The following is a 27,992-nucleotide window of genomic DNA, read 5'->3' as shown; positions in this document are numbered from 1 at the left end:
AGAGCAGCTGAAATTGCTCACTTCTTCAATGCCCAGGGCTCTCTGAGCGGCAGTCAGTTTTGGTTGACTAGTACAGGGCAGGTCACGTATTGTAACCTAGGTTACAGTCTCACTTCTACAAAACGACAACTACCAGCTCCACGCCACTGCTCAGAAAATAACAAATGTGTAGTTCTACTGTTTACCCCTTTGAGTAGTTAAATTTCACACAGACATTAAAGTCAAATTAGGCAAGATACCGGAGGATGAGGAACCCCCTTATCGTGGTGAATTGGCACGCAGGTTAGGCATTTCGCTAAAGCCCAAGGCACCACGTCGTTTCACAATTTCATTAGCAGCAAATCCCATCTGCTTTATAAAGTCATCAGATTCCTCGAAACGCCTCGCCAATATGCCAAATAAGCTGGCTGGCAGCGGGCCTACTGTGTGTGTGTGTGTGTGTGTGTGTGTGTGTGAGTGTGTGTGTGTGCGTACTGCGTACACACCATGGCTTCCCGGGATTCTATATTTTTTTCTTCCTCTATTTTGTGTCAAAGAGTAAAAATAGCAAGCAGCCTTCTGCAGAATAAGCACTTCGTGGATTCTGGCTTTGATGCCGTTTGCTTGGAGAGGCCAGCTGCCACCTGAATGTGGGAAAAACTGAATCTGAATACCTTAGCAGGGCCTGGACTTTGGCTGTAAGTGTCTGTGTGTGTGTCAGAATTTTGGGGCAAGTACATGAAACTTTGTGTGACAAAATTAGTCAATGTGTTTACGTACAAAAGTGTAGTAAGACTGTGTGTGTGTGTGTGTGTGTGTGTGTGGTTATGCAGCTGGTAAACAAAGCTTTATAAGAGTAGACAACCATGACAATCAGTTGGTTGTGAAAACAAGGACATTGACATTCCTCAGGCAGCACTGAGGCCCGTATTGATTATACGTCTGTGCTCCTATGCAACAAGTTAGACATGTGACACTGCAAGATATGACATTCAAAAAGTCAGTCAAGCTCATTCAAATGGATTTTAAAATGTAAAATGATTTAAATATTCCAGTGTATATAAGGCACATGCAGTCACAAGCTATCATCTACTTTTCCATTAGAAACAGAATAAGAAAATGGCTCCATAATTGATTAGTGACTGTAACTATAATCTATATACATAAAGCTACAATAATACAAATACATTAAACTCTCAAACAATGTTCTTCACAGATTTCCATGCAAATCTAATACATTCATCACACTAACTCACAGTGGCTCCTGTATGTGGACAACGGAAAAAAATAAAACAGCTCTCATTTAACTAGCAACCCTTAGGAATAAACAGGAAGCAAACAGCTGGGATTATCCTACCATGGAGGCAGTTTGCAGGGGGACTTTGCTATCTTTGCTATTTTCTTAGCTAAATTACTCCTGTAGGACATTAGACTTGCAAGTGGATTGATTTCAAGATTGTCTGCTCTTTTCAGAGGAACAACACTATCTAGATGCAAAGTACACTTCAGGCACTGACTGTCAATGGGAAGCTGAGAAAGTGTTCTCTCTATCCATTCTATAGACTCACGCAAAGAATGGCTGGGAGCACAAAAGGGGTGTTGGTCTACATTGTGGAAATGTTGCTAGTGAGTAGTAATGCAACCAAGACAAACATCACTTTTCAATGATTGTCGCTATGGCAACTGTCACTCTGTCCTGATTGACAGTGCAGGTCCCACCCATCTGTGCCACCCCAGTCTGGGGTCTTGAATATGGAAGCTGGCTTAGAGGCATCTTCTGTGTCAGGGAGTCCTGTGCTTGATCATGGCAGGTCGAATGACCCGCCTCAAGGGTGTCATCTATGGTAGCTTGCATTACAGGCAGCTGTGGGAGTTCACCCAAGTCTGACTCCGCCTCTAAGGGTGGGGGGTTGAGCGCCAGGGCCGCCTCCTCTCCCTCCTCCACTGTGGAGCCCAGCTCCTCGTCCACTTTCACCTCATGCCCCTCCTCCTCCACGGGACTCTGCCCCTCTTCCAGCTCCGCGGCAGCCTGCTCCTCCGACAGCGTCACAATCTCCACTCCCCGCCTGTCACTCAGGCAGATGCAGTTAGCCTCCGCCCCGTCACTGGGCTCGGGTGCGCCCTCCCCGCCGACGCCATCTGCGCCAAAGTCACTGCCAGCTGTGGCCCGTTCCCACGACGATGCTCCCATTCTGTCGTCTAGTCACATTGGGAGAGAGGAGAAGAGTTCATTGTGAGAGGGTAGTTATAATGAAGCTGTAACTCCCTCTAAACTCTACCTAGTGGTAAACTGCCCTCCCGGAGAGCTTCTGCGTGTCCAGGCTTTTCCTCCTAATCTGCTATAACACAGCTGGTTCAGCTAATCAAGGTTTTGATAAGCAGCTGAAGCATAGTTGAGTTTTAAATCAGGTGTGTTTGAGCAAGACTGGAACAAAAGTTCCCCAAAGCCCATTAGTAAACTAGGTTGAGTTTTTCCTTCTACATATAGAGTACCTTAACAGTCCTATCAGGGCCAGTTTCATAATGCGCCTCAGAGTAGGAGTACTGATCTAGGATCAGTTTTGCTTTTCAGATCATAATGAACAAGCTCGTATGGACAGAGGGGCTTGATCCTAGATCAGCACTTCAAAACACCAACGTGTTCGGTGCTAGGGGACGCAGTCTGCTGATATTTGCATGTTGCAGTAATGCTTGATAGTGGTCAAAAGACAGTGGTGACCCAACCAAATTCCTGTCGGTCCTTAATCTGCATGTTATATCCAACCAGCCTGGGTGTATGTAGAGCTGTGTAAATGGATTATGCATGAGTGTAAGCTATGTAAAACCAACCAAGTTAAGTGAGTGAATATGCAGTGTGAACGTTACAGACATTGAAAACAACACACCACATTACTCTGAGCACCTGTAAAGAGTTGATAGTTAAATCCTCCCTTTAAAATTGACAGAGAATTAAGATGCCATTACAGGATTAAATAACTAGCCACCCCTACTTCTCTTTGGAGTTGGAGGCTGTGTCAATCGACAAAAGTTATTTCAATAACTTGTGACTCAAGCACTTCCACGACAAAGGGCTAAAAATAGCGACGCCCCTAAGTTCTGCTTCCTCTCCAAAATATTTCTCCCATTCCGCGGATTACTGACCCATATTTGTGAATGTTCAGTCAAAAAGGTTAAAGACAGACCACAGAGAACACTTGCCCCCACAAAAGAGAAGGAAAGAAAATTCACACCAGCATCCATATTTATAGGGCCCCCCTTCCAAAAACACACCAACTTTTTGAATGTCAGCGGGCGAGAATTGTGCTCACATTTCCAAAATGCCATGGCATTTGAGGAGCATCAGGTACTTAGCCGTCAGCACCAATGAGAGGCCAGCGTTGGAGGAGAGGCGGGAAAGGGGACTGGGCGCAAAATGAAGAAGGGTGTGTGGGGAGAGGGGGCTGGAGCTAATTACAGAGTTTCAGCCTCTGCCCGGGGGGGCGACGTTTAACGAACGGCGAAGCCCAGTTACACACAATTACACACTCACCTTTAGGTGGCTGCGTTGCTGCGTGCGAGTGTGGCTGAGGTGGGCACGGCATGATGCTGGGCGATAGGAGCTCGGGTCGCTGGCTCTCGCTCAGCATAATGTTGTCTCGTCCCCCTGTTAACCCAACAAACCCACAGGGGAACAAGAGTTACCTTCTGGGGGAGTTTTCCCCCACCCAGTCAGAAAATAAAAACACCCAACAGACACAGACGCTAAAAACATGAGGGTGGTTTTCAAAAAAGGTGCGTGTGTAAGCAGGGAAGGACTGCGCGTGCTCCTACACACAGATAAAGTCATACTCATCCAAATGCACACACACACACACACAAAACTGTGCTCACAGGAAGTGGCTGCAGTTCCCTGTCATCAGTCTTCATTAGTGATGGCTGCACGCCTCCTGGGCTGACGCCATATGCTACTCACAGGGGACCGTGCACCGTATACCAGACATCACACACATACCCACGCAAGCACAAACACACTCGACACAAACTAGGGTCACTCAAGTGTGAATTACGAACTAAAACATTAAAACAAACATAAACAAAAGCAGAAGAATGCTAAACATGGATGTCAGCATGTGAAACATGTTGACTATCAAGCATGAATGGCACAAACACTTATGTTATGAATGCAGGGCACTGCTCATCTTTTCTATAGTACACCAGGGGTCGGGGTCAATTCCTCTTCACGTTAATCTATGGCAATGGATGAACACTGTACTTTGATTGTCCTGTGAAGTTTCCCCTTTTACTTTCCTCGAAAGCTGTTTATGAAAAAGGACTCTGCAACTTAGTTTCTGTACACCTCATTTCAGACATTAGCATATTCATCTTAAATAAATGCCCATTGGGATACATGCACTGGCAAGGCTAAGTAATACTTCAAACTTTCATCTGGACGCTAGCCCTCATACAGGCTGAGAGCCTTGCTCGTTCGGAGTTGAGAGGGCCTTTGGTGACTTGAGTTTCTCAGGCTGCTTTTTAAAGCCAGTATTAAAGTGGTGATTATGTATGCAGAGCAGGGCCTGGGCTGAACGCAGCAGGTTTCAGCCCACGCCGTGCTCAGGAGGAGGTATGGAGGAGTGGGTTTATATCCTCCTGACAGCTGCCCATCCATCCGTCCATTCCTCCTCTCACAGACGTGCGCGCACACACACATTAATAACTGCACACACTCTAAGAGACAGACATCCCAACTCACACACACATATGCATGCATTAATCCTGAAGCCTATTTCTGCCAAAACATATCCTACATACATGCTAAAACAAAGATAGTAGAGGTACCAAAAGAAGTACTACCTCCATGAATAGAACTGCTTCTACCTTTACACTGATACCCAAACGATAACACCCCATACTGTAGGCCTATCTCCCTCATCCAAAACAGACATCTGACATCTCTCTGGTACCCAGCTTCTCTAGTCCCTACACCAGTCTCGGGAGGAGGGGGTCACCCGTCTCTTATTTTGACAACGAGGCAGGTCTGTCACGCCCAATACACCGTCTTTGTGAGATGCCGGCCTGCGCCCTCACGGACGTTGATCCGCGGAGAGGTGGCAACAACGGCAGGGAAGAGTTTGGGAGAGAAAATAGAGAAATCTTTGTTTAAAAATACCTGGGTAATGACATGTCTATCTATCAGGGCATTGCACACTTCTTCTCCAGTGTAGTAGGCTACTGTATATGCGAGTCTCACCCCGTTTGCTATTGAGTGTGGCTGATGCGCCCAGACAGGCTTTCAGTCTGCGTGTATTCCAGCGCTCATTGAACAGGGGATCGCTCCCAGGGGGGGTTTGGGTAGTCGAGTAAATCACAAGTCTATTTGAGTGAGTCGCTTTTGTTTTTTTACTCTCCCTTTTAACTTGTTGTTCGGGAACAACAACGCATGGCGTCTCCAATGTTTTGACTCGGGGCCTGCCCCCAAATCGTCCCCTCTGTTTTTTTTCACCCCGTCGTGTCTGTCCATCTTGACAAGGCCACTCTCTCTCTCAATCTCCATCTCGCCCTCTCCCTCTGCCCTACGCCGATTGTGGTGGACAGAGTCATGAGGCACTTTGGGCCTCGTCTACAAATCCCCTAATAACAGCACATTCCCCTAAATGTGTTTGTAATGTGGGCAATCATTTTCAGTAATGGATGCTTGTCAGTTTTATGGCGGAGAATGACAGTCTCATGACAGGCGAGCTTCATCGAGCTACAGCTCGCCACCTAAATCCCACCAATGCACTTTAAACACAGCACAACACCCCCCTCTGGTGCACACTGGAGAAACTGTTCTCAACGTCTGACTGGCATGTCTGTGCATTATACATTTGCTGTTCTTTCCATTAGATTGAGGGAAGCTGTTAAACTAGTTCAGATATTTACTAAATCATACGCTTAAAAAGTTAGTCTATTTCAGTATTTGAAAGCAGTAGGAACTGCCCATTTCGCAGGACTCTTATGTGACAGCATCAAGCTCCCCAAATTACCTGTCACTCATTAACCAGTAGTTTTGTAACACATATTTGTCCTGTTTCACTGCATGTACAAGTGGGTAACCTGTACGAGTGTGAGGTGTGAAATGGAAATGCGTTTTTTGCATATCCCAACTCCCCCCCCGAAACATCGGAGAGTGGGGTCACGGCCAGGGATCAGCCATTATTTACGGCGACCCTGGTTAAGTGCAGAGCGACAGATTTTTCACCTTGTCAGCACGAGGATTCGAATTATATAAATATAAAAACGCAACATGTATAGTGTTGGTCCCATGTTTCATGAGCTGAAAAGATCCCAGAAATGTTCCAAACGCACAAAAGCTTATTTCTCGCAAATTTGGTGCACAAACTTGTTTTCAACGCCGTTAGTCAGAATTTCTCCTTTGCCTAGATAATCCAGCCACCAGACAGGTGTGGCATATCAAGAAGCTGATTAAACAGCATCATCATTACACAGGTGCACCTTGTGCTGGGGACAAAAGGCCACTCTAAAAATGTGCAGTTGTGTCACACAATGTCACAGATGTGTCAAGTATTGAGGGATCGGGCAATCGGCATGAATGTCCACCAGAGCTGTGCTGAAGAAGTGTGCTCTTCAAGGATGAATTCCGGTTTCAACTGTACGGGGAAGATGGCAGACAGCATGTATGGGGTTGTGTGGTTTGCTGATGTCAACGTTGAGAACAGAGTGCCCCATGGTGGCAGTGGGGTTATGGTATGGGCAGGCATAGGCTACAGACAATGAACACAATTGCATTTTATCAATGTCAATTTGAATGCACAGAGATACCGTGCCGAGATCCGAGGCCCATTGTTGTGCCATTCATCCGCTGCCATCACCTCATGTCTCAGCATGATAATGCATGGCCCCATGTCGCAAGGATCTGTACACAATTCCTGGATGCTGAAAATGTCCCAGTTATTCCATAGCCTGCATACTCACCAGACATGTTACCTATTGAGCTAGTTTGGGATGCTCTGGATCGCCGTGTACAACAGCGTGTTACAGTTCTCGCCAATATCCAGCAACTTCGCACAGCCGTTGAAGAGGAGTGGGACAACATTCCACAGGCCACAATCAACAGCCTGATCAACTCTATGTGAAGGAGATGTGTCGCGCTGCATGAGGCAAATGGTGGTCACACTAGATACTGACTTGTTTTCTGATCCACGCCCCTGCCTTTTTTTTTTTTGATATCTGTGACCAGATGGATATCTGTATTCCCAGTCATGTGAAATCCATAGCTTGGGCCTAATGAACTTATTTCAATTCACGGATTTCCTTATATGAACTGTAACTCAGTAAAATCTATGAAATTGTTGCATATTGCGTTTATATTGGTGTTCAGTGTAGCAACCTTTCGGTTCCTGGCCCAACGCTCTAACCGCTAGGTTACCTACCTGTAGTTGTACCGACATTCAAATATATACAAAAGACGGACTCTCCTTTTATTCTGATAAACGGAGCAGTAAGTAGTCTCTCAGGAGACTGCTAACACAAATGTTATGAATCGAGTAACCAAACTGAGTAGGTGGCCATTGTGCAAGTGTGATTTAGCTCTGGGTTCTGAGGTTAAGCCGTAAGTGACTACATACAGCAGGTGAGAAGATCCCAACAGGTGACATGAATGCACAAGGAGTGGCCTTGAGCTGGAATGGAGGTAGCATTAGGGCGATGGATATGAGATGGCAGTTTTGGGGATGATGCCAAGGTGGCATGACACAATGGAAGGCATGGGCTAAGAAGGGCGGTATATACAGAACACATACTCCCTATTCCCAGAGAAACGTGGTAGGTCAGGCCTGTAGGCAGCCGCAGCCAGGGAGGAGATACCCAGTTAATAAAACAGCATTTCATTGGACTGTTCACCACCAATTGGTCAGTTCATTGGTAAATTGAAGTATCAATAAAAAAATTCTCAATAGGTAAAGCTGGGTATCATTTCATCATACAGTCCCATTGGAGCTAGCATTAACCAGATATTTCCAAAGAAATGTTGGTAGACAGTGTGTTTGCTAATGGTGTGGTGCATTGCTCTCTGTAGTGTTATTTAGCTGCAAGAATTAGTATTATCCACCCAACTAAAACCCCACTGTCTATGATTTACACTCATGTCAATAACAGTCAATGCGTTCGAACAACATTATTGGAACCAACCTGGAAGACTCCACAAGCCGGACACCTCTAATGTCTTCAACTTCCTCTCCAGCTCAGCAACTCTATTCCCCAGAATCCTGTGTGGAGAAGGTAAACTGGATGGTGAGTCACAAGGTCCCTTATGGCCCAGTGGCCAGACTGTAAACTAAGTGTGTCTCCACTGTTTGACTAGTAGGAGTGGAGAACAATGTGTGGCGAGGTTTATGAACTTACTATGGGTAAAGGTCAATGGAGACAAAGCACACCAGACGTAAATAAAGGATATGAAAGAATAAGAAAGGGAATGTGTGGGCTGTGTGTGTGCGCGCGCATGTGTGTGTGTAGGCCTGTGTGTACTGTAGAAATGTGTGTGCCAGTGTGTATACCGGTTGGTGTGTCTCTGGTGCTGAATGACCAGGTTCTTCTCATGGATGGTCTCCAGCAGGGCTGTGGCCAGGGACTTTAGGTCAGAGATGGACTGGGGCGTGGCCGGGAGACTGCAGCCCTGCTCCTCAGACAACAACTCCTGCACTACAGACACACAGACAGACGAGCGAGCGAGCGAGAAGATAGCAGGAAGAGGGATAAAGAAAGAGGGAAGAGTAATAAGTCGTTGAGAAGAAAAAAATAAAAAGACAGGAAGGGAGAGACGGGAATAGAGAGAGGAGGGGGAGAAGAAAGGGGAGGACATAAGTGAAACAGAGTGAGGGAGATGAAAACAGATAGCGAGACTGACAAAAATAGGAGAGAAACAGTATATAGACAGGAGCGACACACAGGGTAGATGAGAGGGATAAAGAAAGAAAGAAAAAGCGAGAGAGTGAGTGAAAGAGTGACAGAGCGATAGAAACAGCTGTCTGTACAATAGGTTACCTCCCTGCTTCCTCTAGCTTGAACTGCTGCCCTACTGTGCTGGCTCTGCCGAGAACTGTCAATCAAGACCTATGCTTTGTATCTCTGCCAGAACTCTGAATACAAATTAGGACGAGTCTCAGGTGTTTCAAAAGTTAGGCACTGGAGACTAACATAACTCTAATGAATAAATAATGTCTACTTCAGACAGAATGGCCATTACAGGTACTTATTTTATTATCTGGAACCCTGGTGGTGTAGAATAAATATGATAGGCTTTTACAAGAGCTGAAAATAGTTTCTACACGTCAGTGTGCTACTGTAGCTTGATTTCTTCAAGTAAATAATGTAATGCAACTCGCACTCACTGCCACAATACAGGTTCTAGAATAGATCCTTCAAATCTCAGGGAAGGTTAAATCATTGCAGTGGGCTTGCACTCACTAGCTAGTTAGTTCACATCTTCTATACTTATGCGTCACTGGGCTATGCATTACCTAGATTCAATGACAGAGGAGCTCACTTAGAAAGTTCCTAACTGCTCTTCTCAGATCAGTTGCTCTGACCAGCATCCTTATCTTACTCACTACAGAGCTACCAGTCTGAATTGGGACCTGCCATGTGGGAGCTGGACGCATCTGTATGCGATGGTGGTGTACCTTGTTTGGCAGAGAGGACTCCTGTTAGAGCACTGCTGTTGGACTTCCCAGACAATTTAGAGCTCTTCCTCCTCTCCAACGCAGTCTGCAAAACAAATACACCCACCTCTATCAGCTGTCATCTCTAACTCTCTTTGGGACTGTCAAGAGACACTGGCTAGAATTCAATGTAATTGCAATGCAATGTTGACACAGCGCCTTTGTTTACTGCATGCACACACACACACACCTTATTCTGAAGTATCTAAACGTGAGGAGAGTCTGACGGTAAAGAAAGTTACTTGTTACTGCAATGCGGGTATTGAGCCCACTCTCACAGACAGACAGAATGACAGAGACCTCTCTACCTTGTATTTCATGATGTTAGACTTCAGCAAGTTCACCTCCTCTTGGACTTGGTTGAACCTCTCATGTAAATACCTGACAGAGGGAAAAAATTGTTTTAGATTAATCTTTCTGGGCAAAAGAAGAAAGAAGAAACAAAAGCAGCAGCAAACAACAATTATTCAACTAGAAACACACACAGAACACCCTATGCCTACCTGGAATAGCAAGACATTGAAATAGTGCCAACCTCACAGTGTATGAAAATGTCTCCTATGGTGTACAGAAGTAAAAATAAATTGTGCGTGCATAGCCTAATATACATTGGAGGGTATTTAATTGTGTTGAACATTGTGTGGCATGTCATTTTTTTACCTACCTTAATTGAATGCACTGACTGTAAGTTACTCTTAATAGGAGCTTCTGCTAAATTACTCAACTGTAATGTAAAATGTAATACTAGCAGAGAAAAGTCCACCCCCCCTCACCTGTTCTCCATACAGAGGGCATCCACGTCGATGATCCGGGTCTCGTGGCCACCCAGGATATGGTTGAGCTCCAGGTTGAGGCGCTCAGCCTTCTCGCTGAACACGCCACGCTCTGCCTTAACATCCTCCAGCTCATCAGTCAGTGCCTTAACACTGTTCTCCAGCTCCTCCATCTGAACACACAGAGAGACAGTGGGCGAGAGAAACAGCGAGAAAGCGAACGAGAGAAACAAAGAAAGCGAATAGGACACGGTTGTCTCCTATCTTCCATTTTTGCACTATTCTTAAAGTGCTGAAGAAGAAGAGGCACTGGGTCGTGTTCATTAGGGCACGATGTACCATAGAAAAAGAGCATTCCCATTAGACAAGATCCCTTCCCACCTGTAGCCCTGCCTTCTCCAGTTGGTGGACCAGGTCTTCTCTCTCATGGGCGGGGAAGTGGCGTGCCCCCACCTCCTCATCCCCCAGCCTCTGTCTAGTGATTGTCATCCTCAGCAGCTGTGGACCAGGGAGAGACGGGTCAAATAGAGGAACAGATTCACTGAGTTAGTATGAAAGATGTAAGTTTGTGTGTGTGTGTGTGTGTGTGCGCGTGTTTGATGCCCTACCTTGTTATCCCCCTGGGCCTCTGCCAGTCTCTGATTCAGCTCCTTCACCTCCTCGACTAGCTGTTTCCCTCGCTCCCTTGCGTTTCTCAACAGCTGAGCCAAGTTCACCTGGGGAGAGGTCAGAGAAATAGAAGAATGCTTTTACTAATTCATATAAGACATAAATGTCGTCTTCTGCTGTACCCAACCCCTCAGACACACAAGGTTGGCGATTGAAAGAGCAGGATCAAGTCAAGTCAAACTGGGGAAGCGTCAGATAAACCTTTGTCCATCATATAAACATTGTGATAAAAGTATAACATATGTAACAGTTTGAGGGATATAGAGTTGAAGTCGGAAGTTTACATACACTTAGGTTGGAGTCATTAAAACTCATTTTTCAACCACTACACAAATTTCTTGTTAGCAAACTATAGTTTTGGCAAGTCAGTTAGGACATCTACTTTGTGCTTGACACAAAGTAATTTTTCCAACAATTGTTTACAGACAGATTATTTCACTTATAATTCACTGTATCACAATTCCAGTGGGTCAGAAGTTCACATACACTAAGTTGACTGTGCCTTGAAACAGCTTGGAAAAATTCCAGAAAATTATGTTATGGCTTTAGAAGCTTCTGATAGGCTAATTGACATCATTTGAGTCAATTGGAGGTGTACCTGTGGATGTATTTCAAGGCCTACCTTCAATCTCTGCTTTGCTTGACATCATGGGAAAATCAAAAGAAATCAGCCAAGACCTCAGAAATAAAATTGTAGACCTCCACAAGTCTGGTTCATCCTTGGGAGCAATTTCCAAACGCCTGAAGGTACCACATTCATCTGTACAAACAATAGTACGCAAGTATAAACACCATGGGACCACGCAGCCGTCATACCGCTCAGGAAGGAGACGCGTTCTGTCTCCTAGAGATGAACGTACTTTTGTGCGAAAAGTGAAAATCAATCCCAGAACAACAGCAAAGGACCTTGAAGATGCTGGAGGAACAGGTACAAAAGTATCTATATCCACAGTAAAACAAGTCCTATATCGACATAACCTGAAAGGCCGCTCAGCAAGGAAGAAGCCACTGCTCCAAAACCGCCATAAAAAAAAGCCAGACTACGGTTTGCAACTGCACATGGGGACAAAGATCATACTTCTTGGAGAAATGTTCTCTGGTCTGATGAAACAAAAATAAAACTGTTAGGCCATAATGACCATCTTTATGTTTGGAGGAAAAAGGGGGAGGATTGCAAGCCGAAGAACACCATCCCAACCGTGAAGCACGGGGGTGGCAGCATCATGTTGTGGGGGTGCTTTGCTGCAGGAGGGACTGGTGCACTTCACAAAATAGATGGCATCATGAGGAAGGGAAAATTATGTGGATATATTGAAGCAACAGCTCAAGACATCAGTCAGGAAGTTAAAGCTTGGTCGCAAATGGGTCTTCCAAATGTACAATGACCACAAGCATACTTCCAAAGTTGTGGCAAAATGGCTTAAGGACAACAAAGTCAAGGTATTGGAGTGGCCATCACAAAGCCCTGACCTCAATCCTATAGAAAATGTGTGGGTAGAACTGAAAAAGTGTGCGAGCAAGGAGGCCTACATACCTGACTCAGTTACACCAGTTCTGTCAGGAGGAATGGGCCAAAATTCACCCAACTTATTGTGGGAAGCTTGTGGAAGGCTACCCGAAATGTTTGACCCAAGTTAAACAATTTAAAGGCAATGCTACCAAATACTAATTGAGTGTATGTAAACTTCGGACCCAAAATTCACCCAACTTATTGTGGGAAGCTTGTGGAAGGCTACCCGAAATGTTTGACCCAAGTTAAACAATTTAAAGGCAATGCTACCAAATACTAATTGAGTGTATGTAAACTTCGGACCCAAAATTCACCCAACTTATTGTGGGAAGCTTGTGGAAGGCTACCCGAAACGTTTGACCCAAGTTAAACAATTTAAAGGCAATGCTACCAAATACTAATTGAGTGTATGTAAACTTCGGACCTACTGGGAATGTGATGAAATAAATAAAAGCTGAAATAAATCACTCTCTCTATTATTATTCTAACATTTCACATTCTTAAAATGAAGTGGTGATCCTAACTGACCTAAGACAGGGAATTTTTACTGGGATTAAATGTGAGGAATTGTGAAAAACTGAGTTTAAATGTATTTGGCTAAGGTGTATGTAAACTTCCGACTTCAACTGTAGCATGGGCATTAGAGACAGCTTAACTTACCTGGTTGCGTTTTTCAGGTGGTAAAGAAGGATCTCCATCCTGAAAGAAATAAACATTTTACTAAAAGTTGATTCAGAGCATGAACAGTGGTCCCATTGTTTTGCCCTCAAAATACTAATGCTAAGCTCTATCAAATTTAAACAAACATTCATGGGTCACTGATTTTCCAGGTCCATAAACCACTTTTTAGAAACCATAAAACAAAGTCAAAGTAGTCATTTGGCCGGATTATTACTTTAAGGCAAATCATTACAGATAAAGAAGATTTCTAAACATTGAACATAAATCCTATAGACAGACTCACAATGAGCTCCCTGTACTTCTTCTTGAGTCCTTGGTGGTGTTCTCGCAGCTGGTTGGCCATCAGCTTGTACTGGTCTCTCTCCTGTTGACAGGTGTCCAGCTCTTTGGACAGGATCAGGAGGGCCTCCTTCTTGCTGTCCAGCTTACGCTTACACACCAGGAACTAAGAAGCAATATAGGGGAGGGTACAGACTGGGAAGTAACACCGGTTCCTACTGTGGATGCTCAAGTTACATGTTCGGATGTCAAAGGAAAAAACTATTGCTCCCATTGTGATAAAGTGTAAGGACAGGTTTGTATTTCAGAAAGTGTGGGCTTTGCACCAATTGTGTTGAATAGCTTTCATTTCATTTGATTCAAAGCTTTGAAAGGTGAAAATAATATGGTGAAAAACTAAATCAAGGCCTTTTCATTAAGTTATTTAACAGGAAAAATAAAATGAGAACTAAACAGTTAAGCGTTTACAACCATGGTACTACTTTCTAATCTCATCCTCACTTTTGCATACACAGTATACTGACAATTCAAGACCTTGGGACTATAAAAAGGGTTCTATCTGCACAAAGCATTGTTCTGAGACATTCAGCATTAAAGTTGAATTAAAGTGAATTCTTCTTTCACAACACATCAAAGTCCTAACCTTAAAAAAGGTACCCGAAGTGCAGAGCATCAAAATCCTAAAGACATTTGTAAATCATTTATTTTATTTTTTGGGGGGGGGGGGGAAATCGCAGACAGCACTGTATGGCTCTGAAATGTCATTCTTGGTTCAGCCAAAACGTTTTATCTGGCCCAGAAAGTTACAATTATTTCAATTTCAATTGAAAAACTCTAGACATTTAATGAATAACGACAACACCCTTCCTTCTTTCTAATCACATCATCAAATTAATGTTCGTCACACATTTGTTAAAGCAATATTTCCCTAAAATGATAAATACACCTTATCATATGGATAACTAGCAACATTGCTAAGGTTTAGCTCTGGATGAGTAAACTGATATATTTGTCTGGTCTCTGACATCCAAAGTCAGTAAACTACTTGCTAGTTATCAATAAAATGTTAGTAATTTTAGTGAAATACCTCGTCCATGGAGCTTTTCGTATTGATATAGAACAAGACAAAAACAGCAATGCCTCTAAGGGCCTTAAACGTGCTCTAAAGCACCTGTATTTATTTGTTTGGGTTTTTACCATAAAGAGCTTCTTCTTCAGAAAAGGTGATATAAAAATAAATTCTAAGTAATTACAAAAGAGGACCAGAACCTATGATATTAAAAATAAAGGACTTGAGACTATACGGTTCTATCTGCAAAATGCATAGTTTTGAGATTGAGTATTTTTCAAGTCCCAGATCTCAGAACTGTTGTGACATCTTCCTCTTTCATGACTCAATAAGTATATCACTTTACATACAAGTACAGTGCATTTGGAAAATATTCAGACCCCTTGATTTCCCCCCCCCACTTTGTTACATTACAGCCTTTTTCAATCTACACACAATACCCCATAATGACAAAGCAAAACCAAATGTAGAAATTTGTGCAAATGTTTTATAAAATAAAATAAAAAATGTACATAAGTATTCACAGCCTTTACTCAGTACTTTGTTGAAGCACCTTTGGCAGCGAGATAGCCTCGAAACATCTTGGGTATGAAGCTACAAGCTTGGCACACTTGTATTAGGGGAGTTTCTCACATTCTTCTCTGCAGAGCCTCTCAAGCTCTGTCAGGTTGGATGGGGAGCGTTGCTGTACAGCTATTTTCAGTTCTCTCCAGAGATGTTCGATCGGGTTCAAGTCCGGCCTCTGGCTGGGCCACTCAAGGACGTTCAGACACCTGTCCCGAAGCCACTCCTGCATTGTCTTGGCTATGTGCTAAGGGTCGTTGTCCTGTAGGAAGGTGAACCTTGGCCCCAGTCTGAGGTCCTGAGCAGGTTTTCATCAAGGATCTCTCTGTACTTTGCTCCGTTCATCTTTCCCTGGATCCTGATTGGTCTCCCAGTCCCTGAAAAACATCCCCACAGCATGATGCTGCCACCACCATGCTTCACTGTAGGGATGGTGCCAGGTTCCTTCCAGACGTTACGCTTGGCATTCAGGCCAAAGAGTTCAATCTTGGTTTCATCAGACCAGAGAATCTTGTTTCTCATGGTCTGAGAGTCCTTTAGCAAACTCCAAGTGGGCTGTCATGTGCCTTTCACTGAGGAGTGGCTTCCGTCTGGCCACTCTACCATAAAGGCCTGATTGGTGGAGTGCTGCAGAGATGGTTGTCCTTCTGAAAGGTCCCGGACCTGCTGTGTTCGCTCTGTCTGTCTAACTCTGAATGCTCGGCTATGAAAAGCCAACTGACATTTACTCCTGAGGTGCTGACCTGTTGCACCTCTCTACAACCACATTGATTGTTATCATTTTTCTAGTCACCGTGCTTCTGCATTGCTTGCAGTTTGGGGTTTTAGGCTTGGTTTCTGTATAGCACTGTGACATCGGCAGATGTTAAAAGGGCTTTATAGGCACTGGAGGAACTCTGGAGCTCTGTCAGAGTGACCATCGGGTTCTTGTTCACTTCCCTGACCAATGCCCTTCTCTGATTGCTCAGTTTGGTCGGGCAGCCAGTTCTAGGAAGAGTCTTGGTGGATTCAAACTTCTTCCATTTAAGAATGATGGAGGCTACTGTGTTCTTTGGGACCTTCAACGCTGCATAAATGTTTTGGTACCCTTCCCCCGAGCTGTGCCTCGACACAATCCTGTCTTGGTGCGCCATGAACAATTCCTTTGACCTCACGGCTCGGTTTTTTCTCTGACATGCGGTGTCAACTGTGGGGCCTTATATAGACAGGTGTGTGCCTATCCAAATCATGTCCAATCAATTGAATTTACCACAGGTGGTCTCCAATCAAGTTGTAGAAACATCAAGGATTATCAATGGAAACAGGATGCACATGAGCTCAATTGTGTCTCATAGCAAACTTAAGGTATTTCTGAAATTTCTAACAACCTGTGTTCACTGTCGTTTTGGGGTAGTGTGTGTAAATTGATGAGGGAGAAAAATAATTTCATCAATTTTAGAATAAGTCTAACGTAACAAAATGTGAAAAAAGTCACGGGGTCTGAATACTTTCCGAATGCACTGTGTTTTGCAGATAGAACCTTATAGCACCAAGTAAAAAGGTGTTTGCGGCCTCCCGAGTGGCGCAGCTGTCTAAGGCAATGCATCGCAGTGCTAGAGACATCACTACAGACCCAGGTTCAATCCCAGACTGTGTTGTAGCCGGCCGCGACCGGGAGACCCATGTGGCGGCGCACAATTGGCCCAGCATCGTCCGGGTTAGGGAAGGGTTTGGCAGGCCCGGGATGTCCTATTGCACTCTAGCGACTCCTTGTGGTAGGCTGGGCACATGCACGCTGACTGCGGTCACCAATTGGACGGTGTTTCCTCCGAGTTAAGAGAGCAGAGTGTCAAGAAGCAGTGCGGCTTGGCAGGGCTGTGTTTCGGAGGACGCATGTCCCTCGACCTTCGCCTCTCCTGAGTCCGTACGGGACAAGACAAACTACCAATTGGATATCACAAAATTGGGGAGAAAACAGGTGTAAAAAAATGTATAATCTGGAGTTTTCGCAGATAGAACTATCTAATTAAATGTTTTTTATCGTAAATGTACATCGCACATGTAAAGGACCACCTAAAGAGAAACTATGTGAATGTAACCGATGTAAAATGGCTAGCTAGTTAGCGGTGGTGCGCGCTAATAGCGTTTCAATCGGTGACGTCACTCGCTTTGAGACCTTGAAGTAGTGGTTCCCCTTGCTCTGCAAGGGAGCGATGGGTAACGATGCTTCATGGGTGACTGTTGTTGATGTGTGCAGAGGGTCCCTGGTTCGCGCCCGGGTCGGGGCGAGGGGACGGACTAAAGTTAAAACTGTTACATGAATAACTAATTTCTTTACACCAAAATGTCATATAGAACCTTCTAGTCCCAAGGTCATGAATTAGTACAGAAAAAACAAGTCCAAGAAATGATCAGCCCAATTATTGACTAAAATACATCTCATAAACAGTAACACTTGTCAGCTAACAGTAACAGGTAAATCACTTGTAATTTGACTTACAGTATCACCAGTGTGGCTGCTAGCGCAGCACTGATGGAAGAATAAACAGTTGCCTATGCACAGTATGCATTGTGTGAAGATAAGAAACACTGGAATATTCATGTGGAACCTTCCCCCCCACATACAGGTTGTCATGATAACAGGCACTCAGTTATGCAAAGGATATAGAAGTGATAACCAGTAGTAGCAAAGTGTAATATCCGCAGTAAGGACATGACACAGCCTTCTCAATGAATGAACTAACTGTGTTCCCTCAGCCATCATACCTGGTGTGGTCCAAGGAATGACTGTGTGATTGGTACACTTTTTGTGCAAACATTGAGTGTGTGCTCATTCTGAAGCCCAATAACGGGTAGGAGATTACAGGTTATAGCTGATTATTATTAAAATCGAGCCATTTTCAAATTCTAACCCACGGGATAACGACTGCCCCCTCTCATTGAAGCCACGGAAGTTAAAGTCCGACTGCGGTACTGCAGGCATTGTTTGCAGAAAACATGATCCCCCATTATACTAAATGGAAAAATCACCATCGTCGTGGTCAATCTGTGTAAAAAATATAATTGTTTCTAATACACCAGATGTATATCCTTAAACCAAATATTTTTTATCCTTTTTGTTTGTTTGTTTAAATCACACACATAGAACCAGATGGTCACTCCGACAGAGCTCCAGAGTTCCTCCAGTGCCTATAAAGCCCTTTTAACATCTGCCGATGTCACAGTGCTATACAGAAACCAAGCCTAAAACCCCAAACTGCAAGCAATGCAGAAGCACGGTGACTAGAAAAATGATAACGTATTAAGAAGTGAAATTCCACAAATTAACTTTTGAGAAGGCACACCTGTTAATTGACCTGCTGTGTTCGCTCTGTCTGTCTAACTCTGAATGCTCGGCTATGAAAAGCCAACTGACATTTACTCCTGAGGTGCTGACCTGTTGCACCTCTCTACAACCACAGATAATTGTGTTGGTAATAGCAGCCTGCAGTACCCTGGTCGGCCTTCAACTTGAGTTAAAGGTGCTGCATGGCCAATCTGTTCTCTGCAGTTACATTCATGTCATTTTTCAAAACGGTTTTAAATGCTTTTAGGTGTCATCCAGACGTCCATGGGAGCACTATACTACGGCCCCAAATCAATGGGTGCTGGCCTGAGTGATTTATGGAGGTTTGGGGGGGTGATAAGTACAAGTAAACATTTATAAAAAATGATGATAGTAAAATGTGACTAAAGTATTTTCATACAGTTCTTATTCATGTGTAATTGACGTACAAATCGAAAGAATTTCAAAAAACGGTCCAGAAAGCACTTTTTTAAATGGAATATATGTTTTTTCCACATTTTTAACATTTTTGACTTTTAACTTTTGACTTTTGACTTCTTATGAAATCACATTCCAAATGCACAAAACATATTCCTTAAGTACAAGTAAACATTTATAAAAAATTATGATAGTAAAATGTGACTAAAGTATTTTCATACAGTTCTTATACATGTGTAATTGACATAACAATCGAAAGAATTTCAAAAAACGGTCCAGAATGCACTTTTTTAAAGGGGGTGATACGTTTTTCCAAATATTTGACATTTTTGACTTTTGACTTTTGACTTCCTATGAAATCACATTCCAAATGCACAAAACATATTCCTTAAGTCCAAATAAATATGTCAAAATTATTATGTTAATAGAATTTGACAAAAGTATTTTCATACAGTTCTTACACATGTGTAATTGACATAAAAATCGAAAGAATTTCGAAAAACGATCCAGAAAGCACTTTTTTAAAGGGGGTGATACATTTTTTCCAAATTTTTGACATTTTTGACTTTTGACTTTTGACTTCCTATGAAATCACATTCCAAATGCACAAAACATATTCCTTAAGTCCAAATAAATATGTCAAAAATATTATGTTAATAGAATTTGACAAAAGTATTTTCATACAGTTCTTACACATGTGTAATTGACATAAAAATCGAAAGAATTTCGAAAAACGGTCCAGAAAGCACTTTTTTAAAGGGGGTGATACGTTTTTTCCAAATTTTTGACATTTTTGACTTTTGACTTTTGACTTCCTATGAAATCACATTCCAAATGCACAACACATATTGCTTAAGGCAAAATAAAAATGTCAAAAAAATTATGTTAATAAAATTAGACAAAAGTATTTTCATACAGTTCTTACACATGTGTAATTGACATAAAAATCGAAAGAATTTCGAAAAACGGTCCAGAAAGCACTTTTTTAAGGGGGTGATAAGTTTTTGCCAAAACTTACAAAATTTCAAAATTTGGCTCTGGGGTCTTGACTTGCGTTACAGTAAGCCTATGAAAAAATAAGATGGAACTCACACGCCCACTATAGGATTTTTGGGGTGTTACACAGCTCATTTACAATATGGCATTTGCCACCAACTTTGGACGAAACACCGCCGGTTGCAATATGAAATCCCACACAATCCCATCGTGTGTATGGTTCGCTCTCTGCCAATAAGTTGCCATGTTATTTTGTACAATTGGGGGGGGAGTTCCCTTACAGTTATAAGGCCTCTGCAGAAGTCAGGGCATTCATACTTTTTGCACTTCGCGGTGCAGCGCATAACTGTTGTGAAGGACATTTTCGAGGAAGTGAGTTTGTGTATATACAGGACCTCCCGCCCCCAACTACCGTCAACCAATCATGTCAATGCGGAGATATATGGAGCCCTCTGCACGGTTACAAAAATTGGGAGGCGCATGGCTATGCGGTACGGAGCTCAATTTGGCCTCTGCAGGCTCCGCAATAGCGTCACACCCTCCATACGGAACCTCCAACCACATTTTCGGATCAAGCATAAATTAGCTCTTAGTCAATAAGAGGGGGCAGCACTGAGCTAGCCTGCAACGTCACTTCCTGGAGTAAAGCTAGAGGGATAACTGAGCCCAAAATCTGTCTCCTCCAGCAGGTGGTGTTTACATTTTTTAAAAATCATAAATTCACTTACCAAGCGAGAAGTTGTTGTATGAGGTCAATGAGAGTATCGAATTTGGTTAACACATTTTTTATAGCTTATTTGCTACATGTGGTTTATTTGATCGAATGGAAGTATCATAATGATTAGGTTGTTACGAGTGTAGTGATAAGTAGGACATGTGACATCCCGGCAACTTTGATAAAAAAGTTTTATATCGGAGTTGTGCCTGGTCGTCACTAATTACCACAGCCAAAGTTGTAAACCCTGCCTATTTCCATTCTTAAAATGTGATTGACATTAACCTTAACACCGCTAACCTTATCCCTAGCCTTGAATTAAGACCAAAAAGCTAAATTGTTGTTTTCATGAATTTTTACAATATAGCCCATTTTTACTTTGTGGCTGTGGTAACTAGTGGAAACCGTTGTTCCTATTTTTCACACGTATCTGCTCTTTAATTGTCTAGAATGGTCCCATCTGATCTTGCCTCCTCCCGATGGCATTCCAGTTTTGAAGACATTTCTTTTCATTAAAGCAGCCACTAGAGTATCTGGTCAATATAATGGATAATCTGTGGAGTAGTTCAAACTTCAACTTATTCTTGTTATTGATGGCATGTCTTGTTTTGAGTGGTTTTAAATTGATTTCATGTCAATGCTAATATGGCTCAAATTCGCTAGCTAGCCTAACCATCAACTATGTATTTGAGAAACAAGTGGTCATTGTGCAAATGTATTTATGTTTTCAATAAACATTGTAGACCAAATATAACTTAAATGTTGTCAACATCATTGTTGTTGCTAAACAACCAACCCGTCTATTCATGGTTTGCATGTTTAGTCACAATATTGTTTTGAATGTTCGTTTTGGACTGAGCATTCTACTCAATGCATCGTCAATGAATGCTGATGAAAATTTCATCAAAAGTGCATTACAGTGGATTGGAAATACAATGACATTAAGGAGTAGGCAAATAATTAGCAGGAAAACCTTTTGTCATCATTTTGATGCCGCCATATTGACTTTAGATGCAGCTAAACTAGCTAAGAATAAAGGCACCAGATTTTAGCTAGCTAACATTCGCATTGCTAGCCATTTTTTATGAACTTTAGCAAAAAAAATTTAGGCAAGTCAGTTAAGAACAAATTCTTATTTACAATGACGGCCTGCCGGGGAACAGTGGGTTAACTGCCTTGTTCAGGGGCAGAACGACAGATTTTTATCTCGTCAGCTCGGGGATTCGATCTAGCAGCCTTTCGGTTACTGGCCCAACTAGACTACCTGACGCCCCAGCTAATGACCAGTGGTGTAAAGTACTTAGGTAAAAAAAAATTGAAAGTACTTAAGTCACTTTTTGGGGTAATCTGTACTTTACATTTGACAACTTTTACTTCACTACAATCCTAAAGAAAATAATGTACTTTTTACTCCATACATTTTTCCTGACACCCAAAAGAACTCGTTAAAATGTTTATTCTTAGCAGCACAGGAAAATGGTCAAATTCACACACTTAAGAGAATATCCCTGGTCATCTCTACTGCCTCTGATCTGACAGACTCACTAAACACACATGCTTTGTTTGTAAATGATGTCTGAGTGGAGTATGCCTCTGGCTATATCACACACACAGTACCAGTCAAAAGTTGACACACCTACTCATTCCATTTTTGTATTATTATTTTCTACATTGTAGAAAAATAGTGAAGACATCAAAACTATGAAATCATGTAGTAACCCCAAAAAATTATTGTTAAACAAATATAAAATATCTATATCAATTAGATTCTTCAAAGTGGCCACCCTTTGCCTTAATGACAGCTTTGCACACTCTTGGCATTCTCTCAACCAGCTTCATGAGGTAGTCGCCTGGAATGCATTTCAATTAACAGGTGTGCCTTCTTAAAAGTTAATTTGTGGAATTTCACTTCTTAATACGTTTGAGCCAATCAGTTGTGTTCTGACAAGGTAGGGGTGGTATACAGAAGATAGCCCTATTTGGTAAAATACCAAGTCCATATTATGGCAAGAACAGCTCAAATAAGCAGAGAAACAGTCCATCATCACTCAAGTACTTTGAAAGTTTCTTCAAGTGGAGTCGCAAGAACCATCATGCGCTATGATGAAACTGGCCATCACGAGGATCGCCACAGGAAAAGAAGACGCAGAGTTACCTCTGCTGCAGAGGATAAGTTCACTAGAGTTACCAGACTCAGAAATTGCAGCCCAAATAAATGCTTCACAGAGTTCAAGTAACATACACATCTCAACATCAACTGTTCAGAGGAGACTGCGTGAATCAGGCCTTCGTGGTCGAATTGCTGCAAAGAAACCACTACTTAAGGACACCATTAAGAAGAAGAGACTTGCTTGGGCCAAGAAACACGAGCAATGGACATTAGACCGGTGGAAAACTGTCCTTTGGTCTGATGGGTCCAAATTGGCGATTTTTGGTTCCAACTGCTGTGTCTTTGTGAGACGCAGAGTAGGTGAACGGATGATCTATGCATGTGTGGTTCCCACTGTGAAGCATGGAGGTGGTGTTGTGATGGTGCTTTGCTGGTGACACTGTCAGTGATTTATTTAGAATTCAAGGCACACTTAACCCGCATGGCTACCACAGCATTCTGCAGCAATACGCCATCCCATCTGGTTTGCGCTTAGTGGGACTCAAATGTTTTTCAACAGGATAATGACAAAACACACCTCCAGGCTGTGTAAGGGCTATTTGACCAAGGAGAGTGATGGAGTGCTGCCTCAGATGACCTGGCCTCCACAATCACCCGACCAAAACACAATTGAGATGGTTTGGGATGAGTTAGACCGCAGAGTGAAGGAAAAGCAGCCAAGAAGTGCTCAGCATATGTGGGAACTCCTTCAAGACTGTTGGAAAAGCATTCCAGGTGAAGCTGGTTGAGAGAATGCCAAGAGTGTGCAAAGCTATCAAGGCAAAGGGTGGCTACTACAGTTGAAGTCAGAAGTTTACATACACCTTAGCCAGATACATTTAAACAGTTTTTCACAATTCCTGACATTTAATCCTTGTAAAAATTGTCATAGGTCAGTTAGGATCACCACTTTATTTTAAGAATGTGAAATGTCAGAATAATAGTAGAGAGAAGGATTTATTTCTTCTTTTTTTTTCTTTCATCACATTCCCAGAGGGTCAGAAGTTTACACACACTCAATTAGTATTTGGTAGCATTGCCTTTAAATTGTTTAACTTGGGTCAAACCTGTCGGGTAGCCTTCCACAAGCTTCCCACAATGAGTTGGGTGAATTTTGGCCCATTCCTCCTGACAGAGCTGGTGTTACTGAGTCAGGTTTGTAGGCCTCCTTGCTCGCTCACGCTTTTTCAGTTCTGCCCACAAATCTTCTATAGTATTGAGGTCAGGGCTTTGTGATGGCCACTCCAATACTTTGACTTTGTTGTCCTTAAGCCATTTTGCCACAACTTTGGAAGTATGCTTGGGGTCATTGTCTATTTGGAAGACCCATTTGCGACCAAGCATGTCAATTAGCCTATCAGAAGCTTCTAAAGCAATGACATAATTTTCTGGAATTTTCTAAGCTGTTTAAAAGGCACAGTCAACTTAGTGTATGTAAACTTCTGACCCACTGGAATTATGATAGTGAATTATAAGTGAAATAATCTGCCTGTAAACAATTGTTGAAAAATTACTTGTGACATGCATAAAGTAGATGTCCTAACCGACTTGCCAAAACTATAGTTTGTTAACAAGAAATTTGTGGAGTGGTTGAAAAACGAGTTTTAATGACTCCAACCTAAGTGTATGTAAACTTCCGACTTCAACTGTACATGATTCCATGTGTTATTTCATAGTTTTGATGTCTTCACTATTATTCTACATTGTAGAAAATAGTAAAAAATAAAAACCCATGAATGAGTAGGTGTCCAAACTTTTGAATGCTACTGTATAACAAGGCAATTAGAAATGGCAGACGGGCTCATTTTTCTAACTTGATCACTAATAATCAGAATAATTTGAGTGCTCGTCGACCAAATCCTGCACCCGCAAACCTATGTGAACTTTCCTCCACATCTAAATGTAATGAGTTCACGGCATAAGATACCCAGCCTAATGTTTGTTATCAGACAAGCAAGACCTGATGAGAAGTGTGATGATATGTGCCCTAGCCCACCACGCAAAGGCACTATGGATTTATTTTCCCTGCTTGACACAGGCACGCTCAGGAAAGTGACATCACAACTTAAGCATTCTACCTGCCTTCTCGATCCTATCCCAACCACCTTCAAAACAGTTTTTAATTGCATATTTGAAGAAGTGCAAGCTATTGTTAAAATCGCTCACTATTCACAGGCACTTTCCCCACTGCACTAAAAACTGCTATGGTGACACCCCTTCTGAAGAAAATGTATCTAGATTCTTCAGCTCTTAGCAATTTTAGGCCAATCTCCAACCTTCCATTCTTAAGCAGAATTCTGGAGAAATTGGTTTTCTAACAGCTTAATTACATTAAGTGCCAACTAACTCATTTAAAAAAAAATGTTTTATTCCAATCTGGTTTTCGGGCCCACCACAGCACAGAGACAGCCTTAGTTAAAGTGGTAAATGATCTTGGAGCCAACAGAGTCCAAACAGCTCTCTGTCCTTGTACTCTTGGATTTAAGTGCTGCATTCAACCCTATTGACCATGATGTCCTTCTGGACAGACTGGAGAGGTGTGTTGGCCTCTGGTCCAGTTCTAAATTGGTTTAGGAACTATTTAACCGGTCAAGAGTTTGTCATCACCCTTGGTGAACATAACTCAGAGAAAATAGATATCACATGTGGCTTTCCACAAGGTTCGATTTTCGTTACGGTACTGTTCAGTATATATACACACACGTTATCCCTTGGCAGTGTTATCAGAAAGGTCAGCATTGCTTTTCAATGCTACGCAAACGATACACAACTTTACATTTCTGTGTCCGAGTATTTTAGCTCCACAGAAATTATTAGACCCTATTAGTGATTTAAATATCATGGCGCACAACTTCATCTAGCTAAATCAAGACAAGAGCAAGGTACTTATTGTTGGGGCCAAAGCACAGAGAGAATACTGCCACACATTTTAATTCACGGGCAATAAAGATAAAATCCCAGGTAAAAAAACCTAGGTATTATTTCAGATTCTGAACTCAATTTCAAATCACACATTAGGAATGTGACCAAATTAGCTTTTCACCGCCTAAGGAACATCGCCATTGTGCGGCCGTTTCTCCCTCAGGCTGATACAGAGAGACTCATCCATGATTTTATTACAAGCAGGCTTGACTACTGTAATGCTCTCGTCTGGTCTACCCAAAAAAGCCATTGGTCAACTGCAAAACGTACAGAATGCTGCAGCACAGGTACTGACCAAGACCAGACGGAGAGCACACAATACATCGGTTTTAAGGTCTCTGCACTAGCTGCCTGTCAGTTTTCGAATTCATTTAAAGATTTTATTGGTTTTTAAAATCAATCTATGATTGTGCACCCCAATACATGTCAGACATGCTTTTAAGTTAGACTACATGACCAAAAGTATGTAGACACCTGCTCGTCGAACATCTCATTCCAAAAACATGGGCATTAATATGGAGTTGGTCCCGCCTTTGCTACTATAACAGCCTCCACTCTTCTGGAAAGGCTTTCTAGTAGATGTTGGAACATTGTTGCGAGGACTTGCTTCCATTCAGCCACAAGAGCATTACTGATGTAGGGCGATTAGGCCTGGCACGCAGTCGGCGTTCCAATTAATCCCAAAGGTATTCGATGGGGTTGAGTTCAGGGCTCTGTGCAGCCCAGTCAAGTTCTTCCACACTGACCTCAACAAACCATTTCTCTATGTGTAACAGTTTAACTTTACGGGCGTCCCCTCGCCCCGATCCGGGCGCGAACCAGGGACCCACTGCACACAACAACAGTCACCCACGAAGCATCGTTACCCATCGCTCCACAAAGGCTGCGGCCCTGGAGAGCAAGGGGAACCACTACTTCAAGGTCTCAAAGCGAGTGACGTAACCAATTGAAAAACTATTAGCGCGCACCACCGCTAACTAGCTAGCCATTTCACATCCGTTACATATGGACATCGCTTTGTGCACTGGGGGGCAATGCCATGCTAAAACAGGAAAAGGCCTTCGCCAATCTGTTGCCACAAAGTTGGAAGCATAGAATTATCTAGAATGTCATTGTATGCTGTAGCATTAAGATTTCCCTTCAATGGAACTAAGGGGCCAGCCCAAACCATGAAAAACAGCCCCTGACAATTATTCCTCCTCCACCAAACTTTACAGTTGGCACTACGCATTCGGGCAGGTAGCGTTCTCGTTGCATCTGCCAAACCCAGATTCGCCCGTCGGACTGCCAGATGGTGAAGCGTGATTCATCACTCCAGAGAATGCGTTTCCACTGCTCCAGAGTCCAATGGCGGTGAGCTTTACACCACTCCAGCCGACTCTTGGCATTGCGCATGGTGTTCTTAGGCTTGTGTGTGGCTGCTCGGCCATGGAAACCTACTTCATGAAGCTCCCGACTAACAGTTATTGTGCTGACGTTGCTTCCAGAGGCAATTTGGAACTCGTAGTGAGTGTTGCAAACGAGGACAGACAATTTTATCACTTGGCGGTCCCGTTCTGTGAGCTTGTGTGGCCTACCACTTCACAGCTGAGCCGTTGTTGTTTATAGATGTTTCCACTTGGCAATAACAGCACTTACAGTTGACTGTGGCAGCTCTAGCAGATTTGGAGGATTAGTGTTAAAAATACGTTGTGATAGGCAATATGCGCACACACAACCATATACTTATTCAAATTGGCTAGATAATAGTAACAAAATACATATCTCGAAGTAGACATTTAATTTCTCTTTCCATATGGTAACCCAATTCTATATGCTAAGCATCACTGATGGCTCACGCAACCGATTATCACAGTGTTTTTGCAGCGCACTCACCTCGCTCACCAGGCCTTGCCAGTCACTTTCACTCCTTTTCGAAGAATTCATAATTTCGCAGCCTCTTCCAACACGCAAATTTCACGATTTTCCTGTATTAGTTGGTACGCTACTGTCTTCAGCAAGGTGACTTCTCTTCTTTTGACTCCTCCTCCGCTTCGCTGCATCTATGGCAGCTCTATTAAGCTGGCCCGCACTGAACCAGCCTCTGGCCAATCACGTGACCGGGCGAAGTCGGTGAGGGAAGAGCGCCAATCAAATCGAATAGCAATCTGAGCCGCTTGGTTATGTTGTCAACCAGGCAGCATGGTCAAGCGTTCAGATACATATACATATTTTTTACATAAAATATATGTTCTCATTTTTGTTTT

The 27,992-nt window shown here is 42.9% G+C and overlaps 1 pseudogene; it reads right to left on the bottom strand.

The window, feature by feature from the left end:
- Positions 1-988: 988 nt before the first annotated feature.
- Positions 989-27,772, bottom strand: LOC139561766 (coiled-coil domain-containing protein 149-like; annotated as a pseudogene).
- Between the last annotated feature and the right edge of the window lie 220 nt (positions 27,773-27,992).

The sequence above is a fragment of the Salvelinus alpinus genome, chromosome 31, assembly GCF_045679555.1.
Source record: "Salvelinus alpinus chromosome 31, SLU_Salpinus.1, whole genome shotgun sequence".
NCBI lineage: Eukaryota > Metazoa > Chordata > Actinopteri > Salmoniformes > Salmonidae > Salvelinus > Salvelinus alpinus.
The sequence above is the reverse complement of the archived record's forward strand: the minus strand, read 5'-3'. Positions and strand labels throughout refer to the sequence as shown.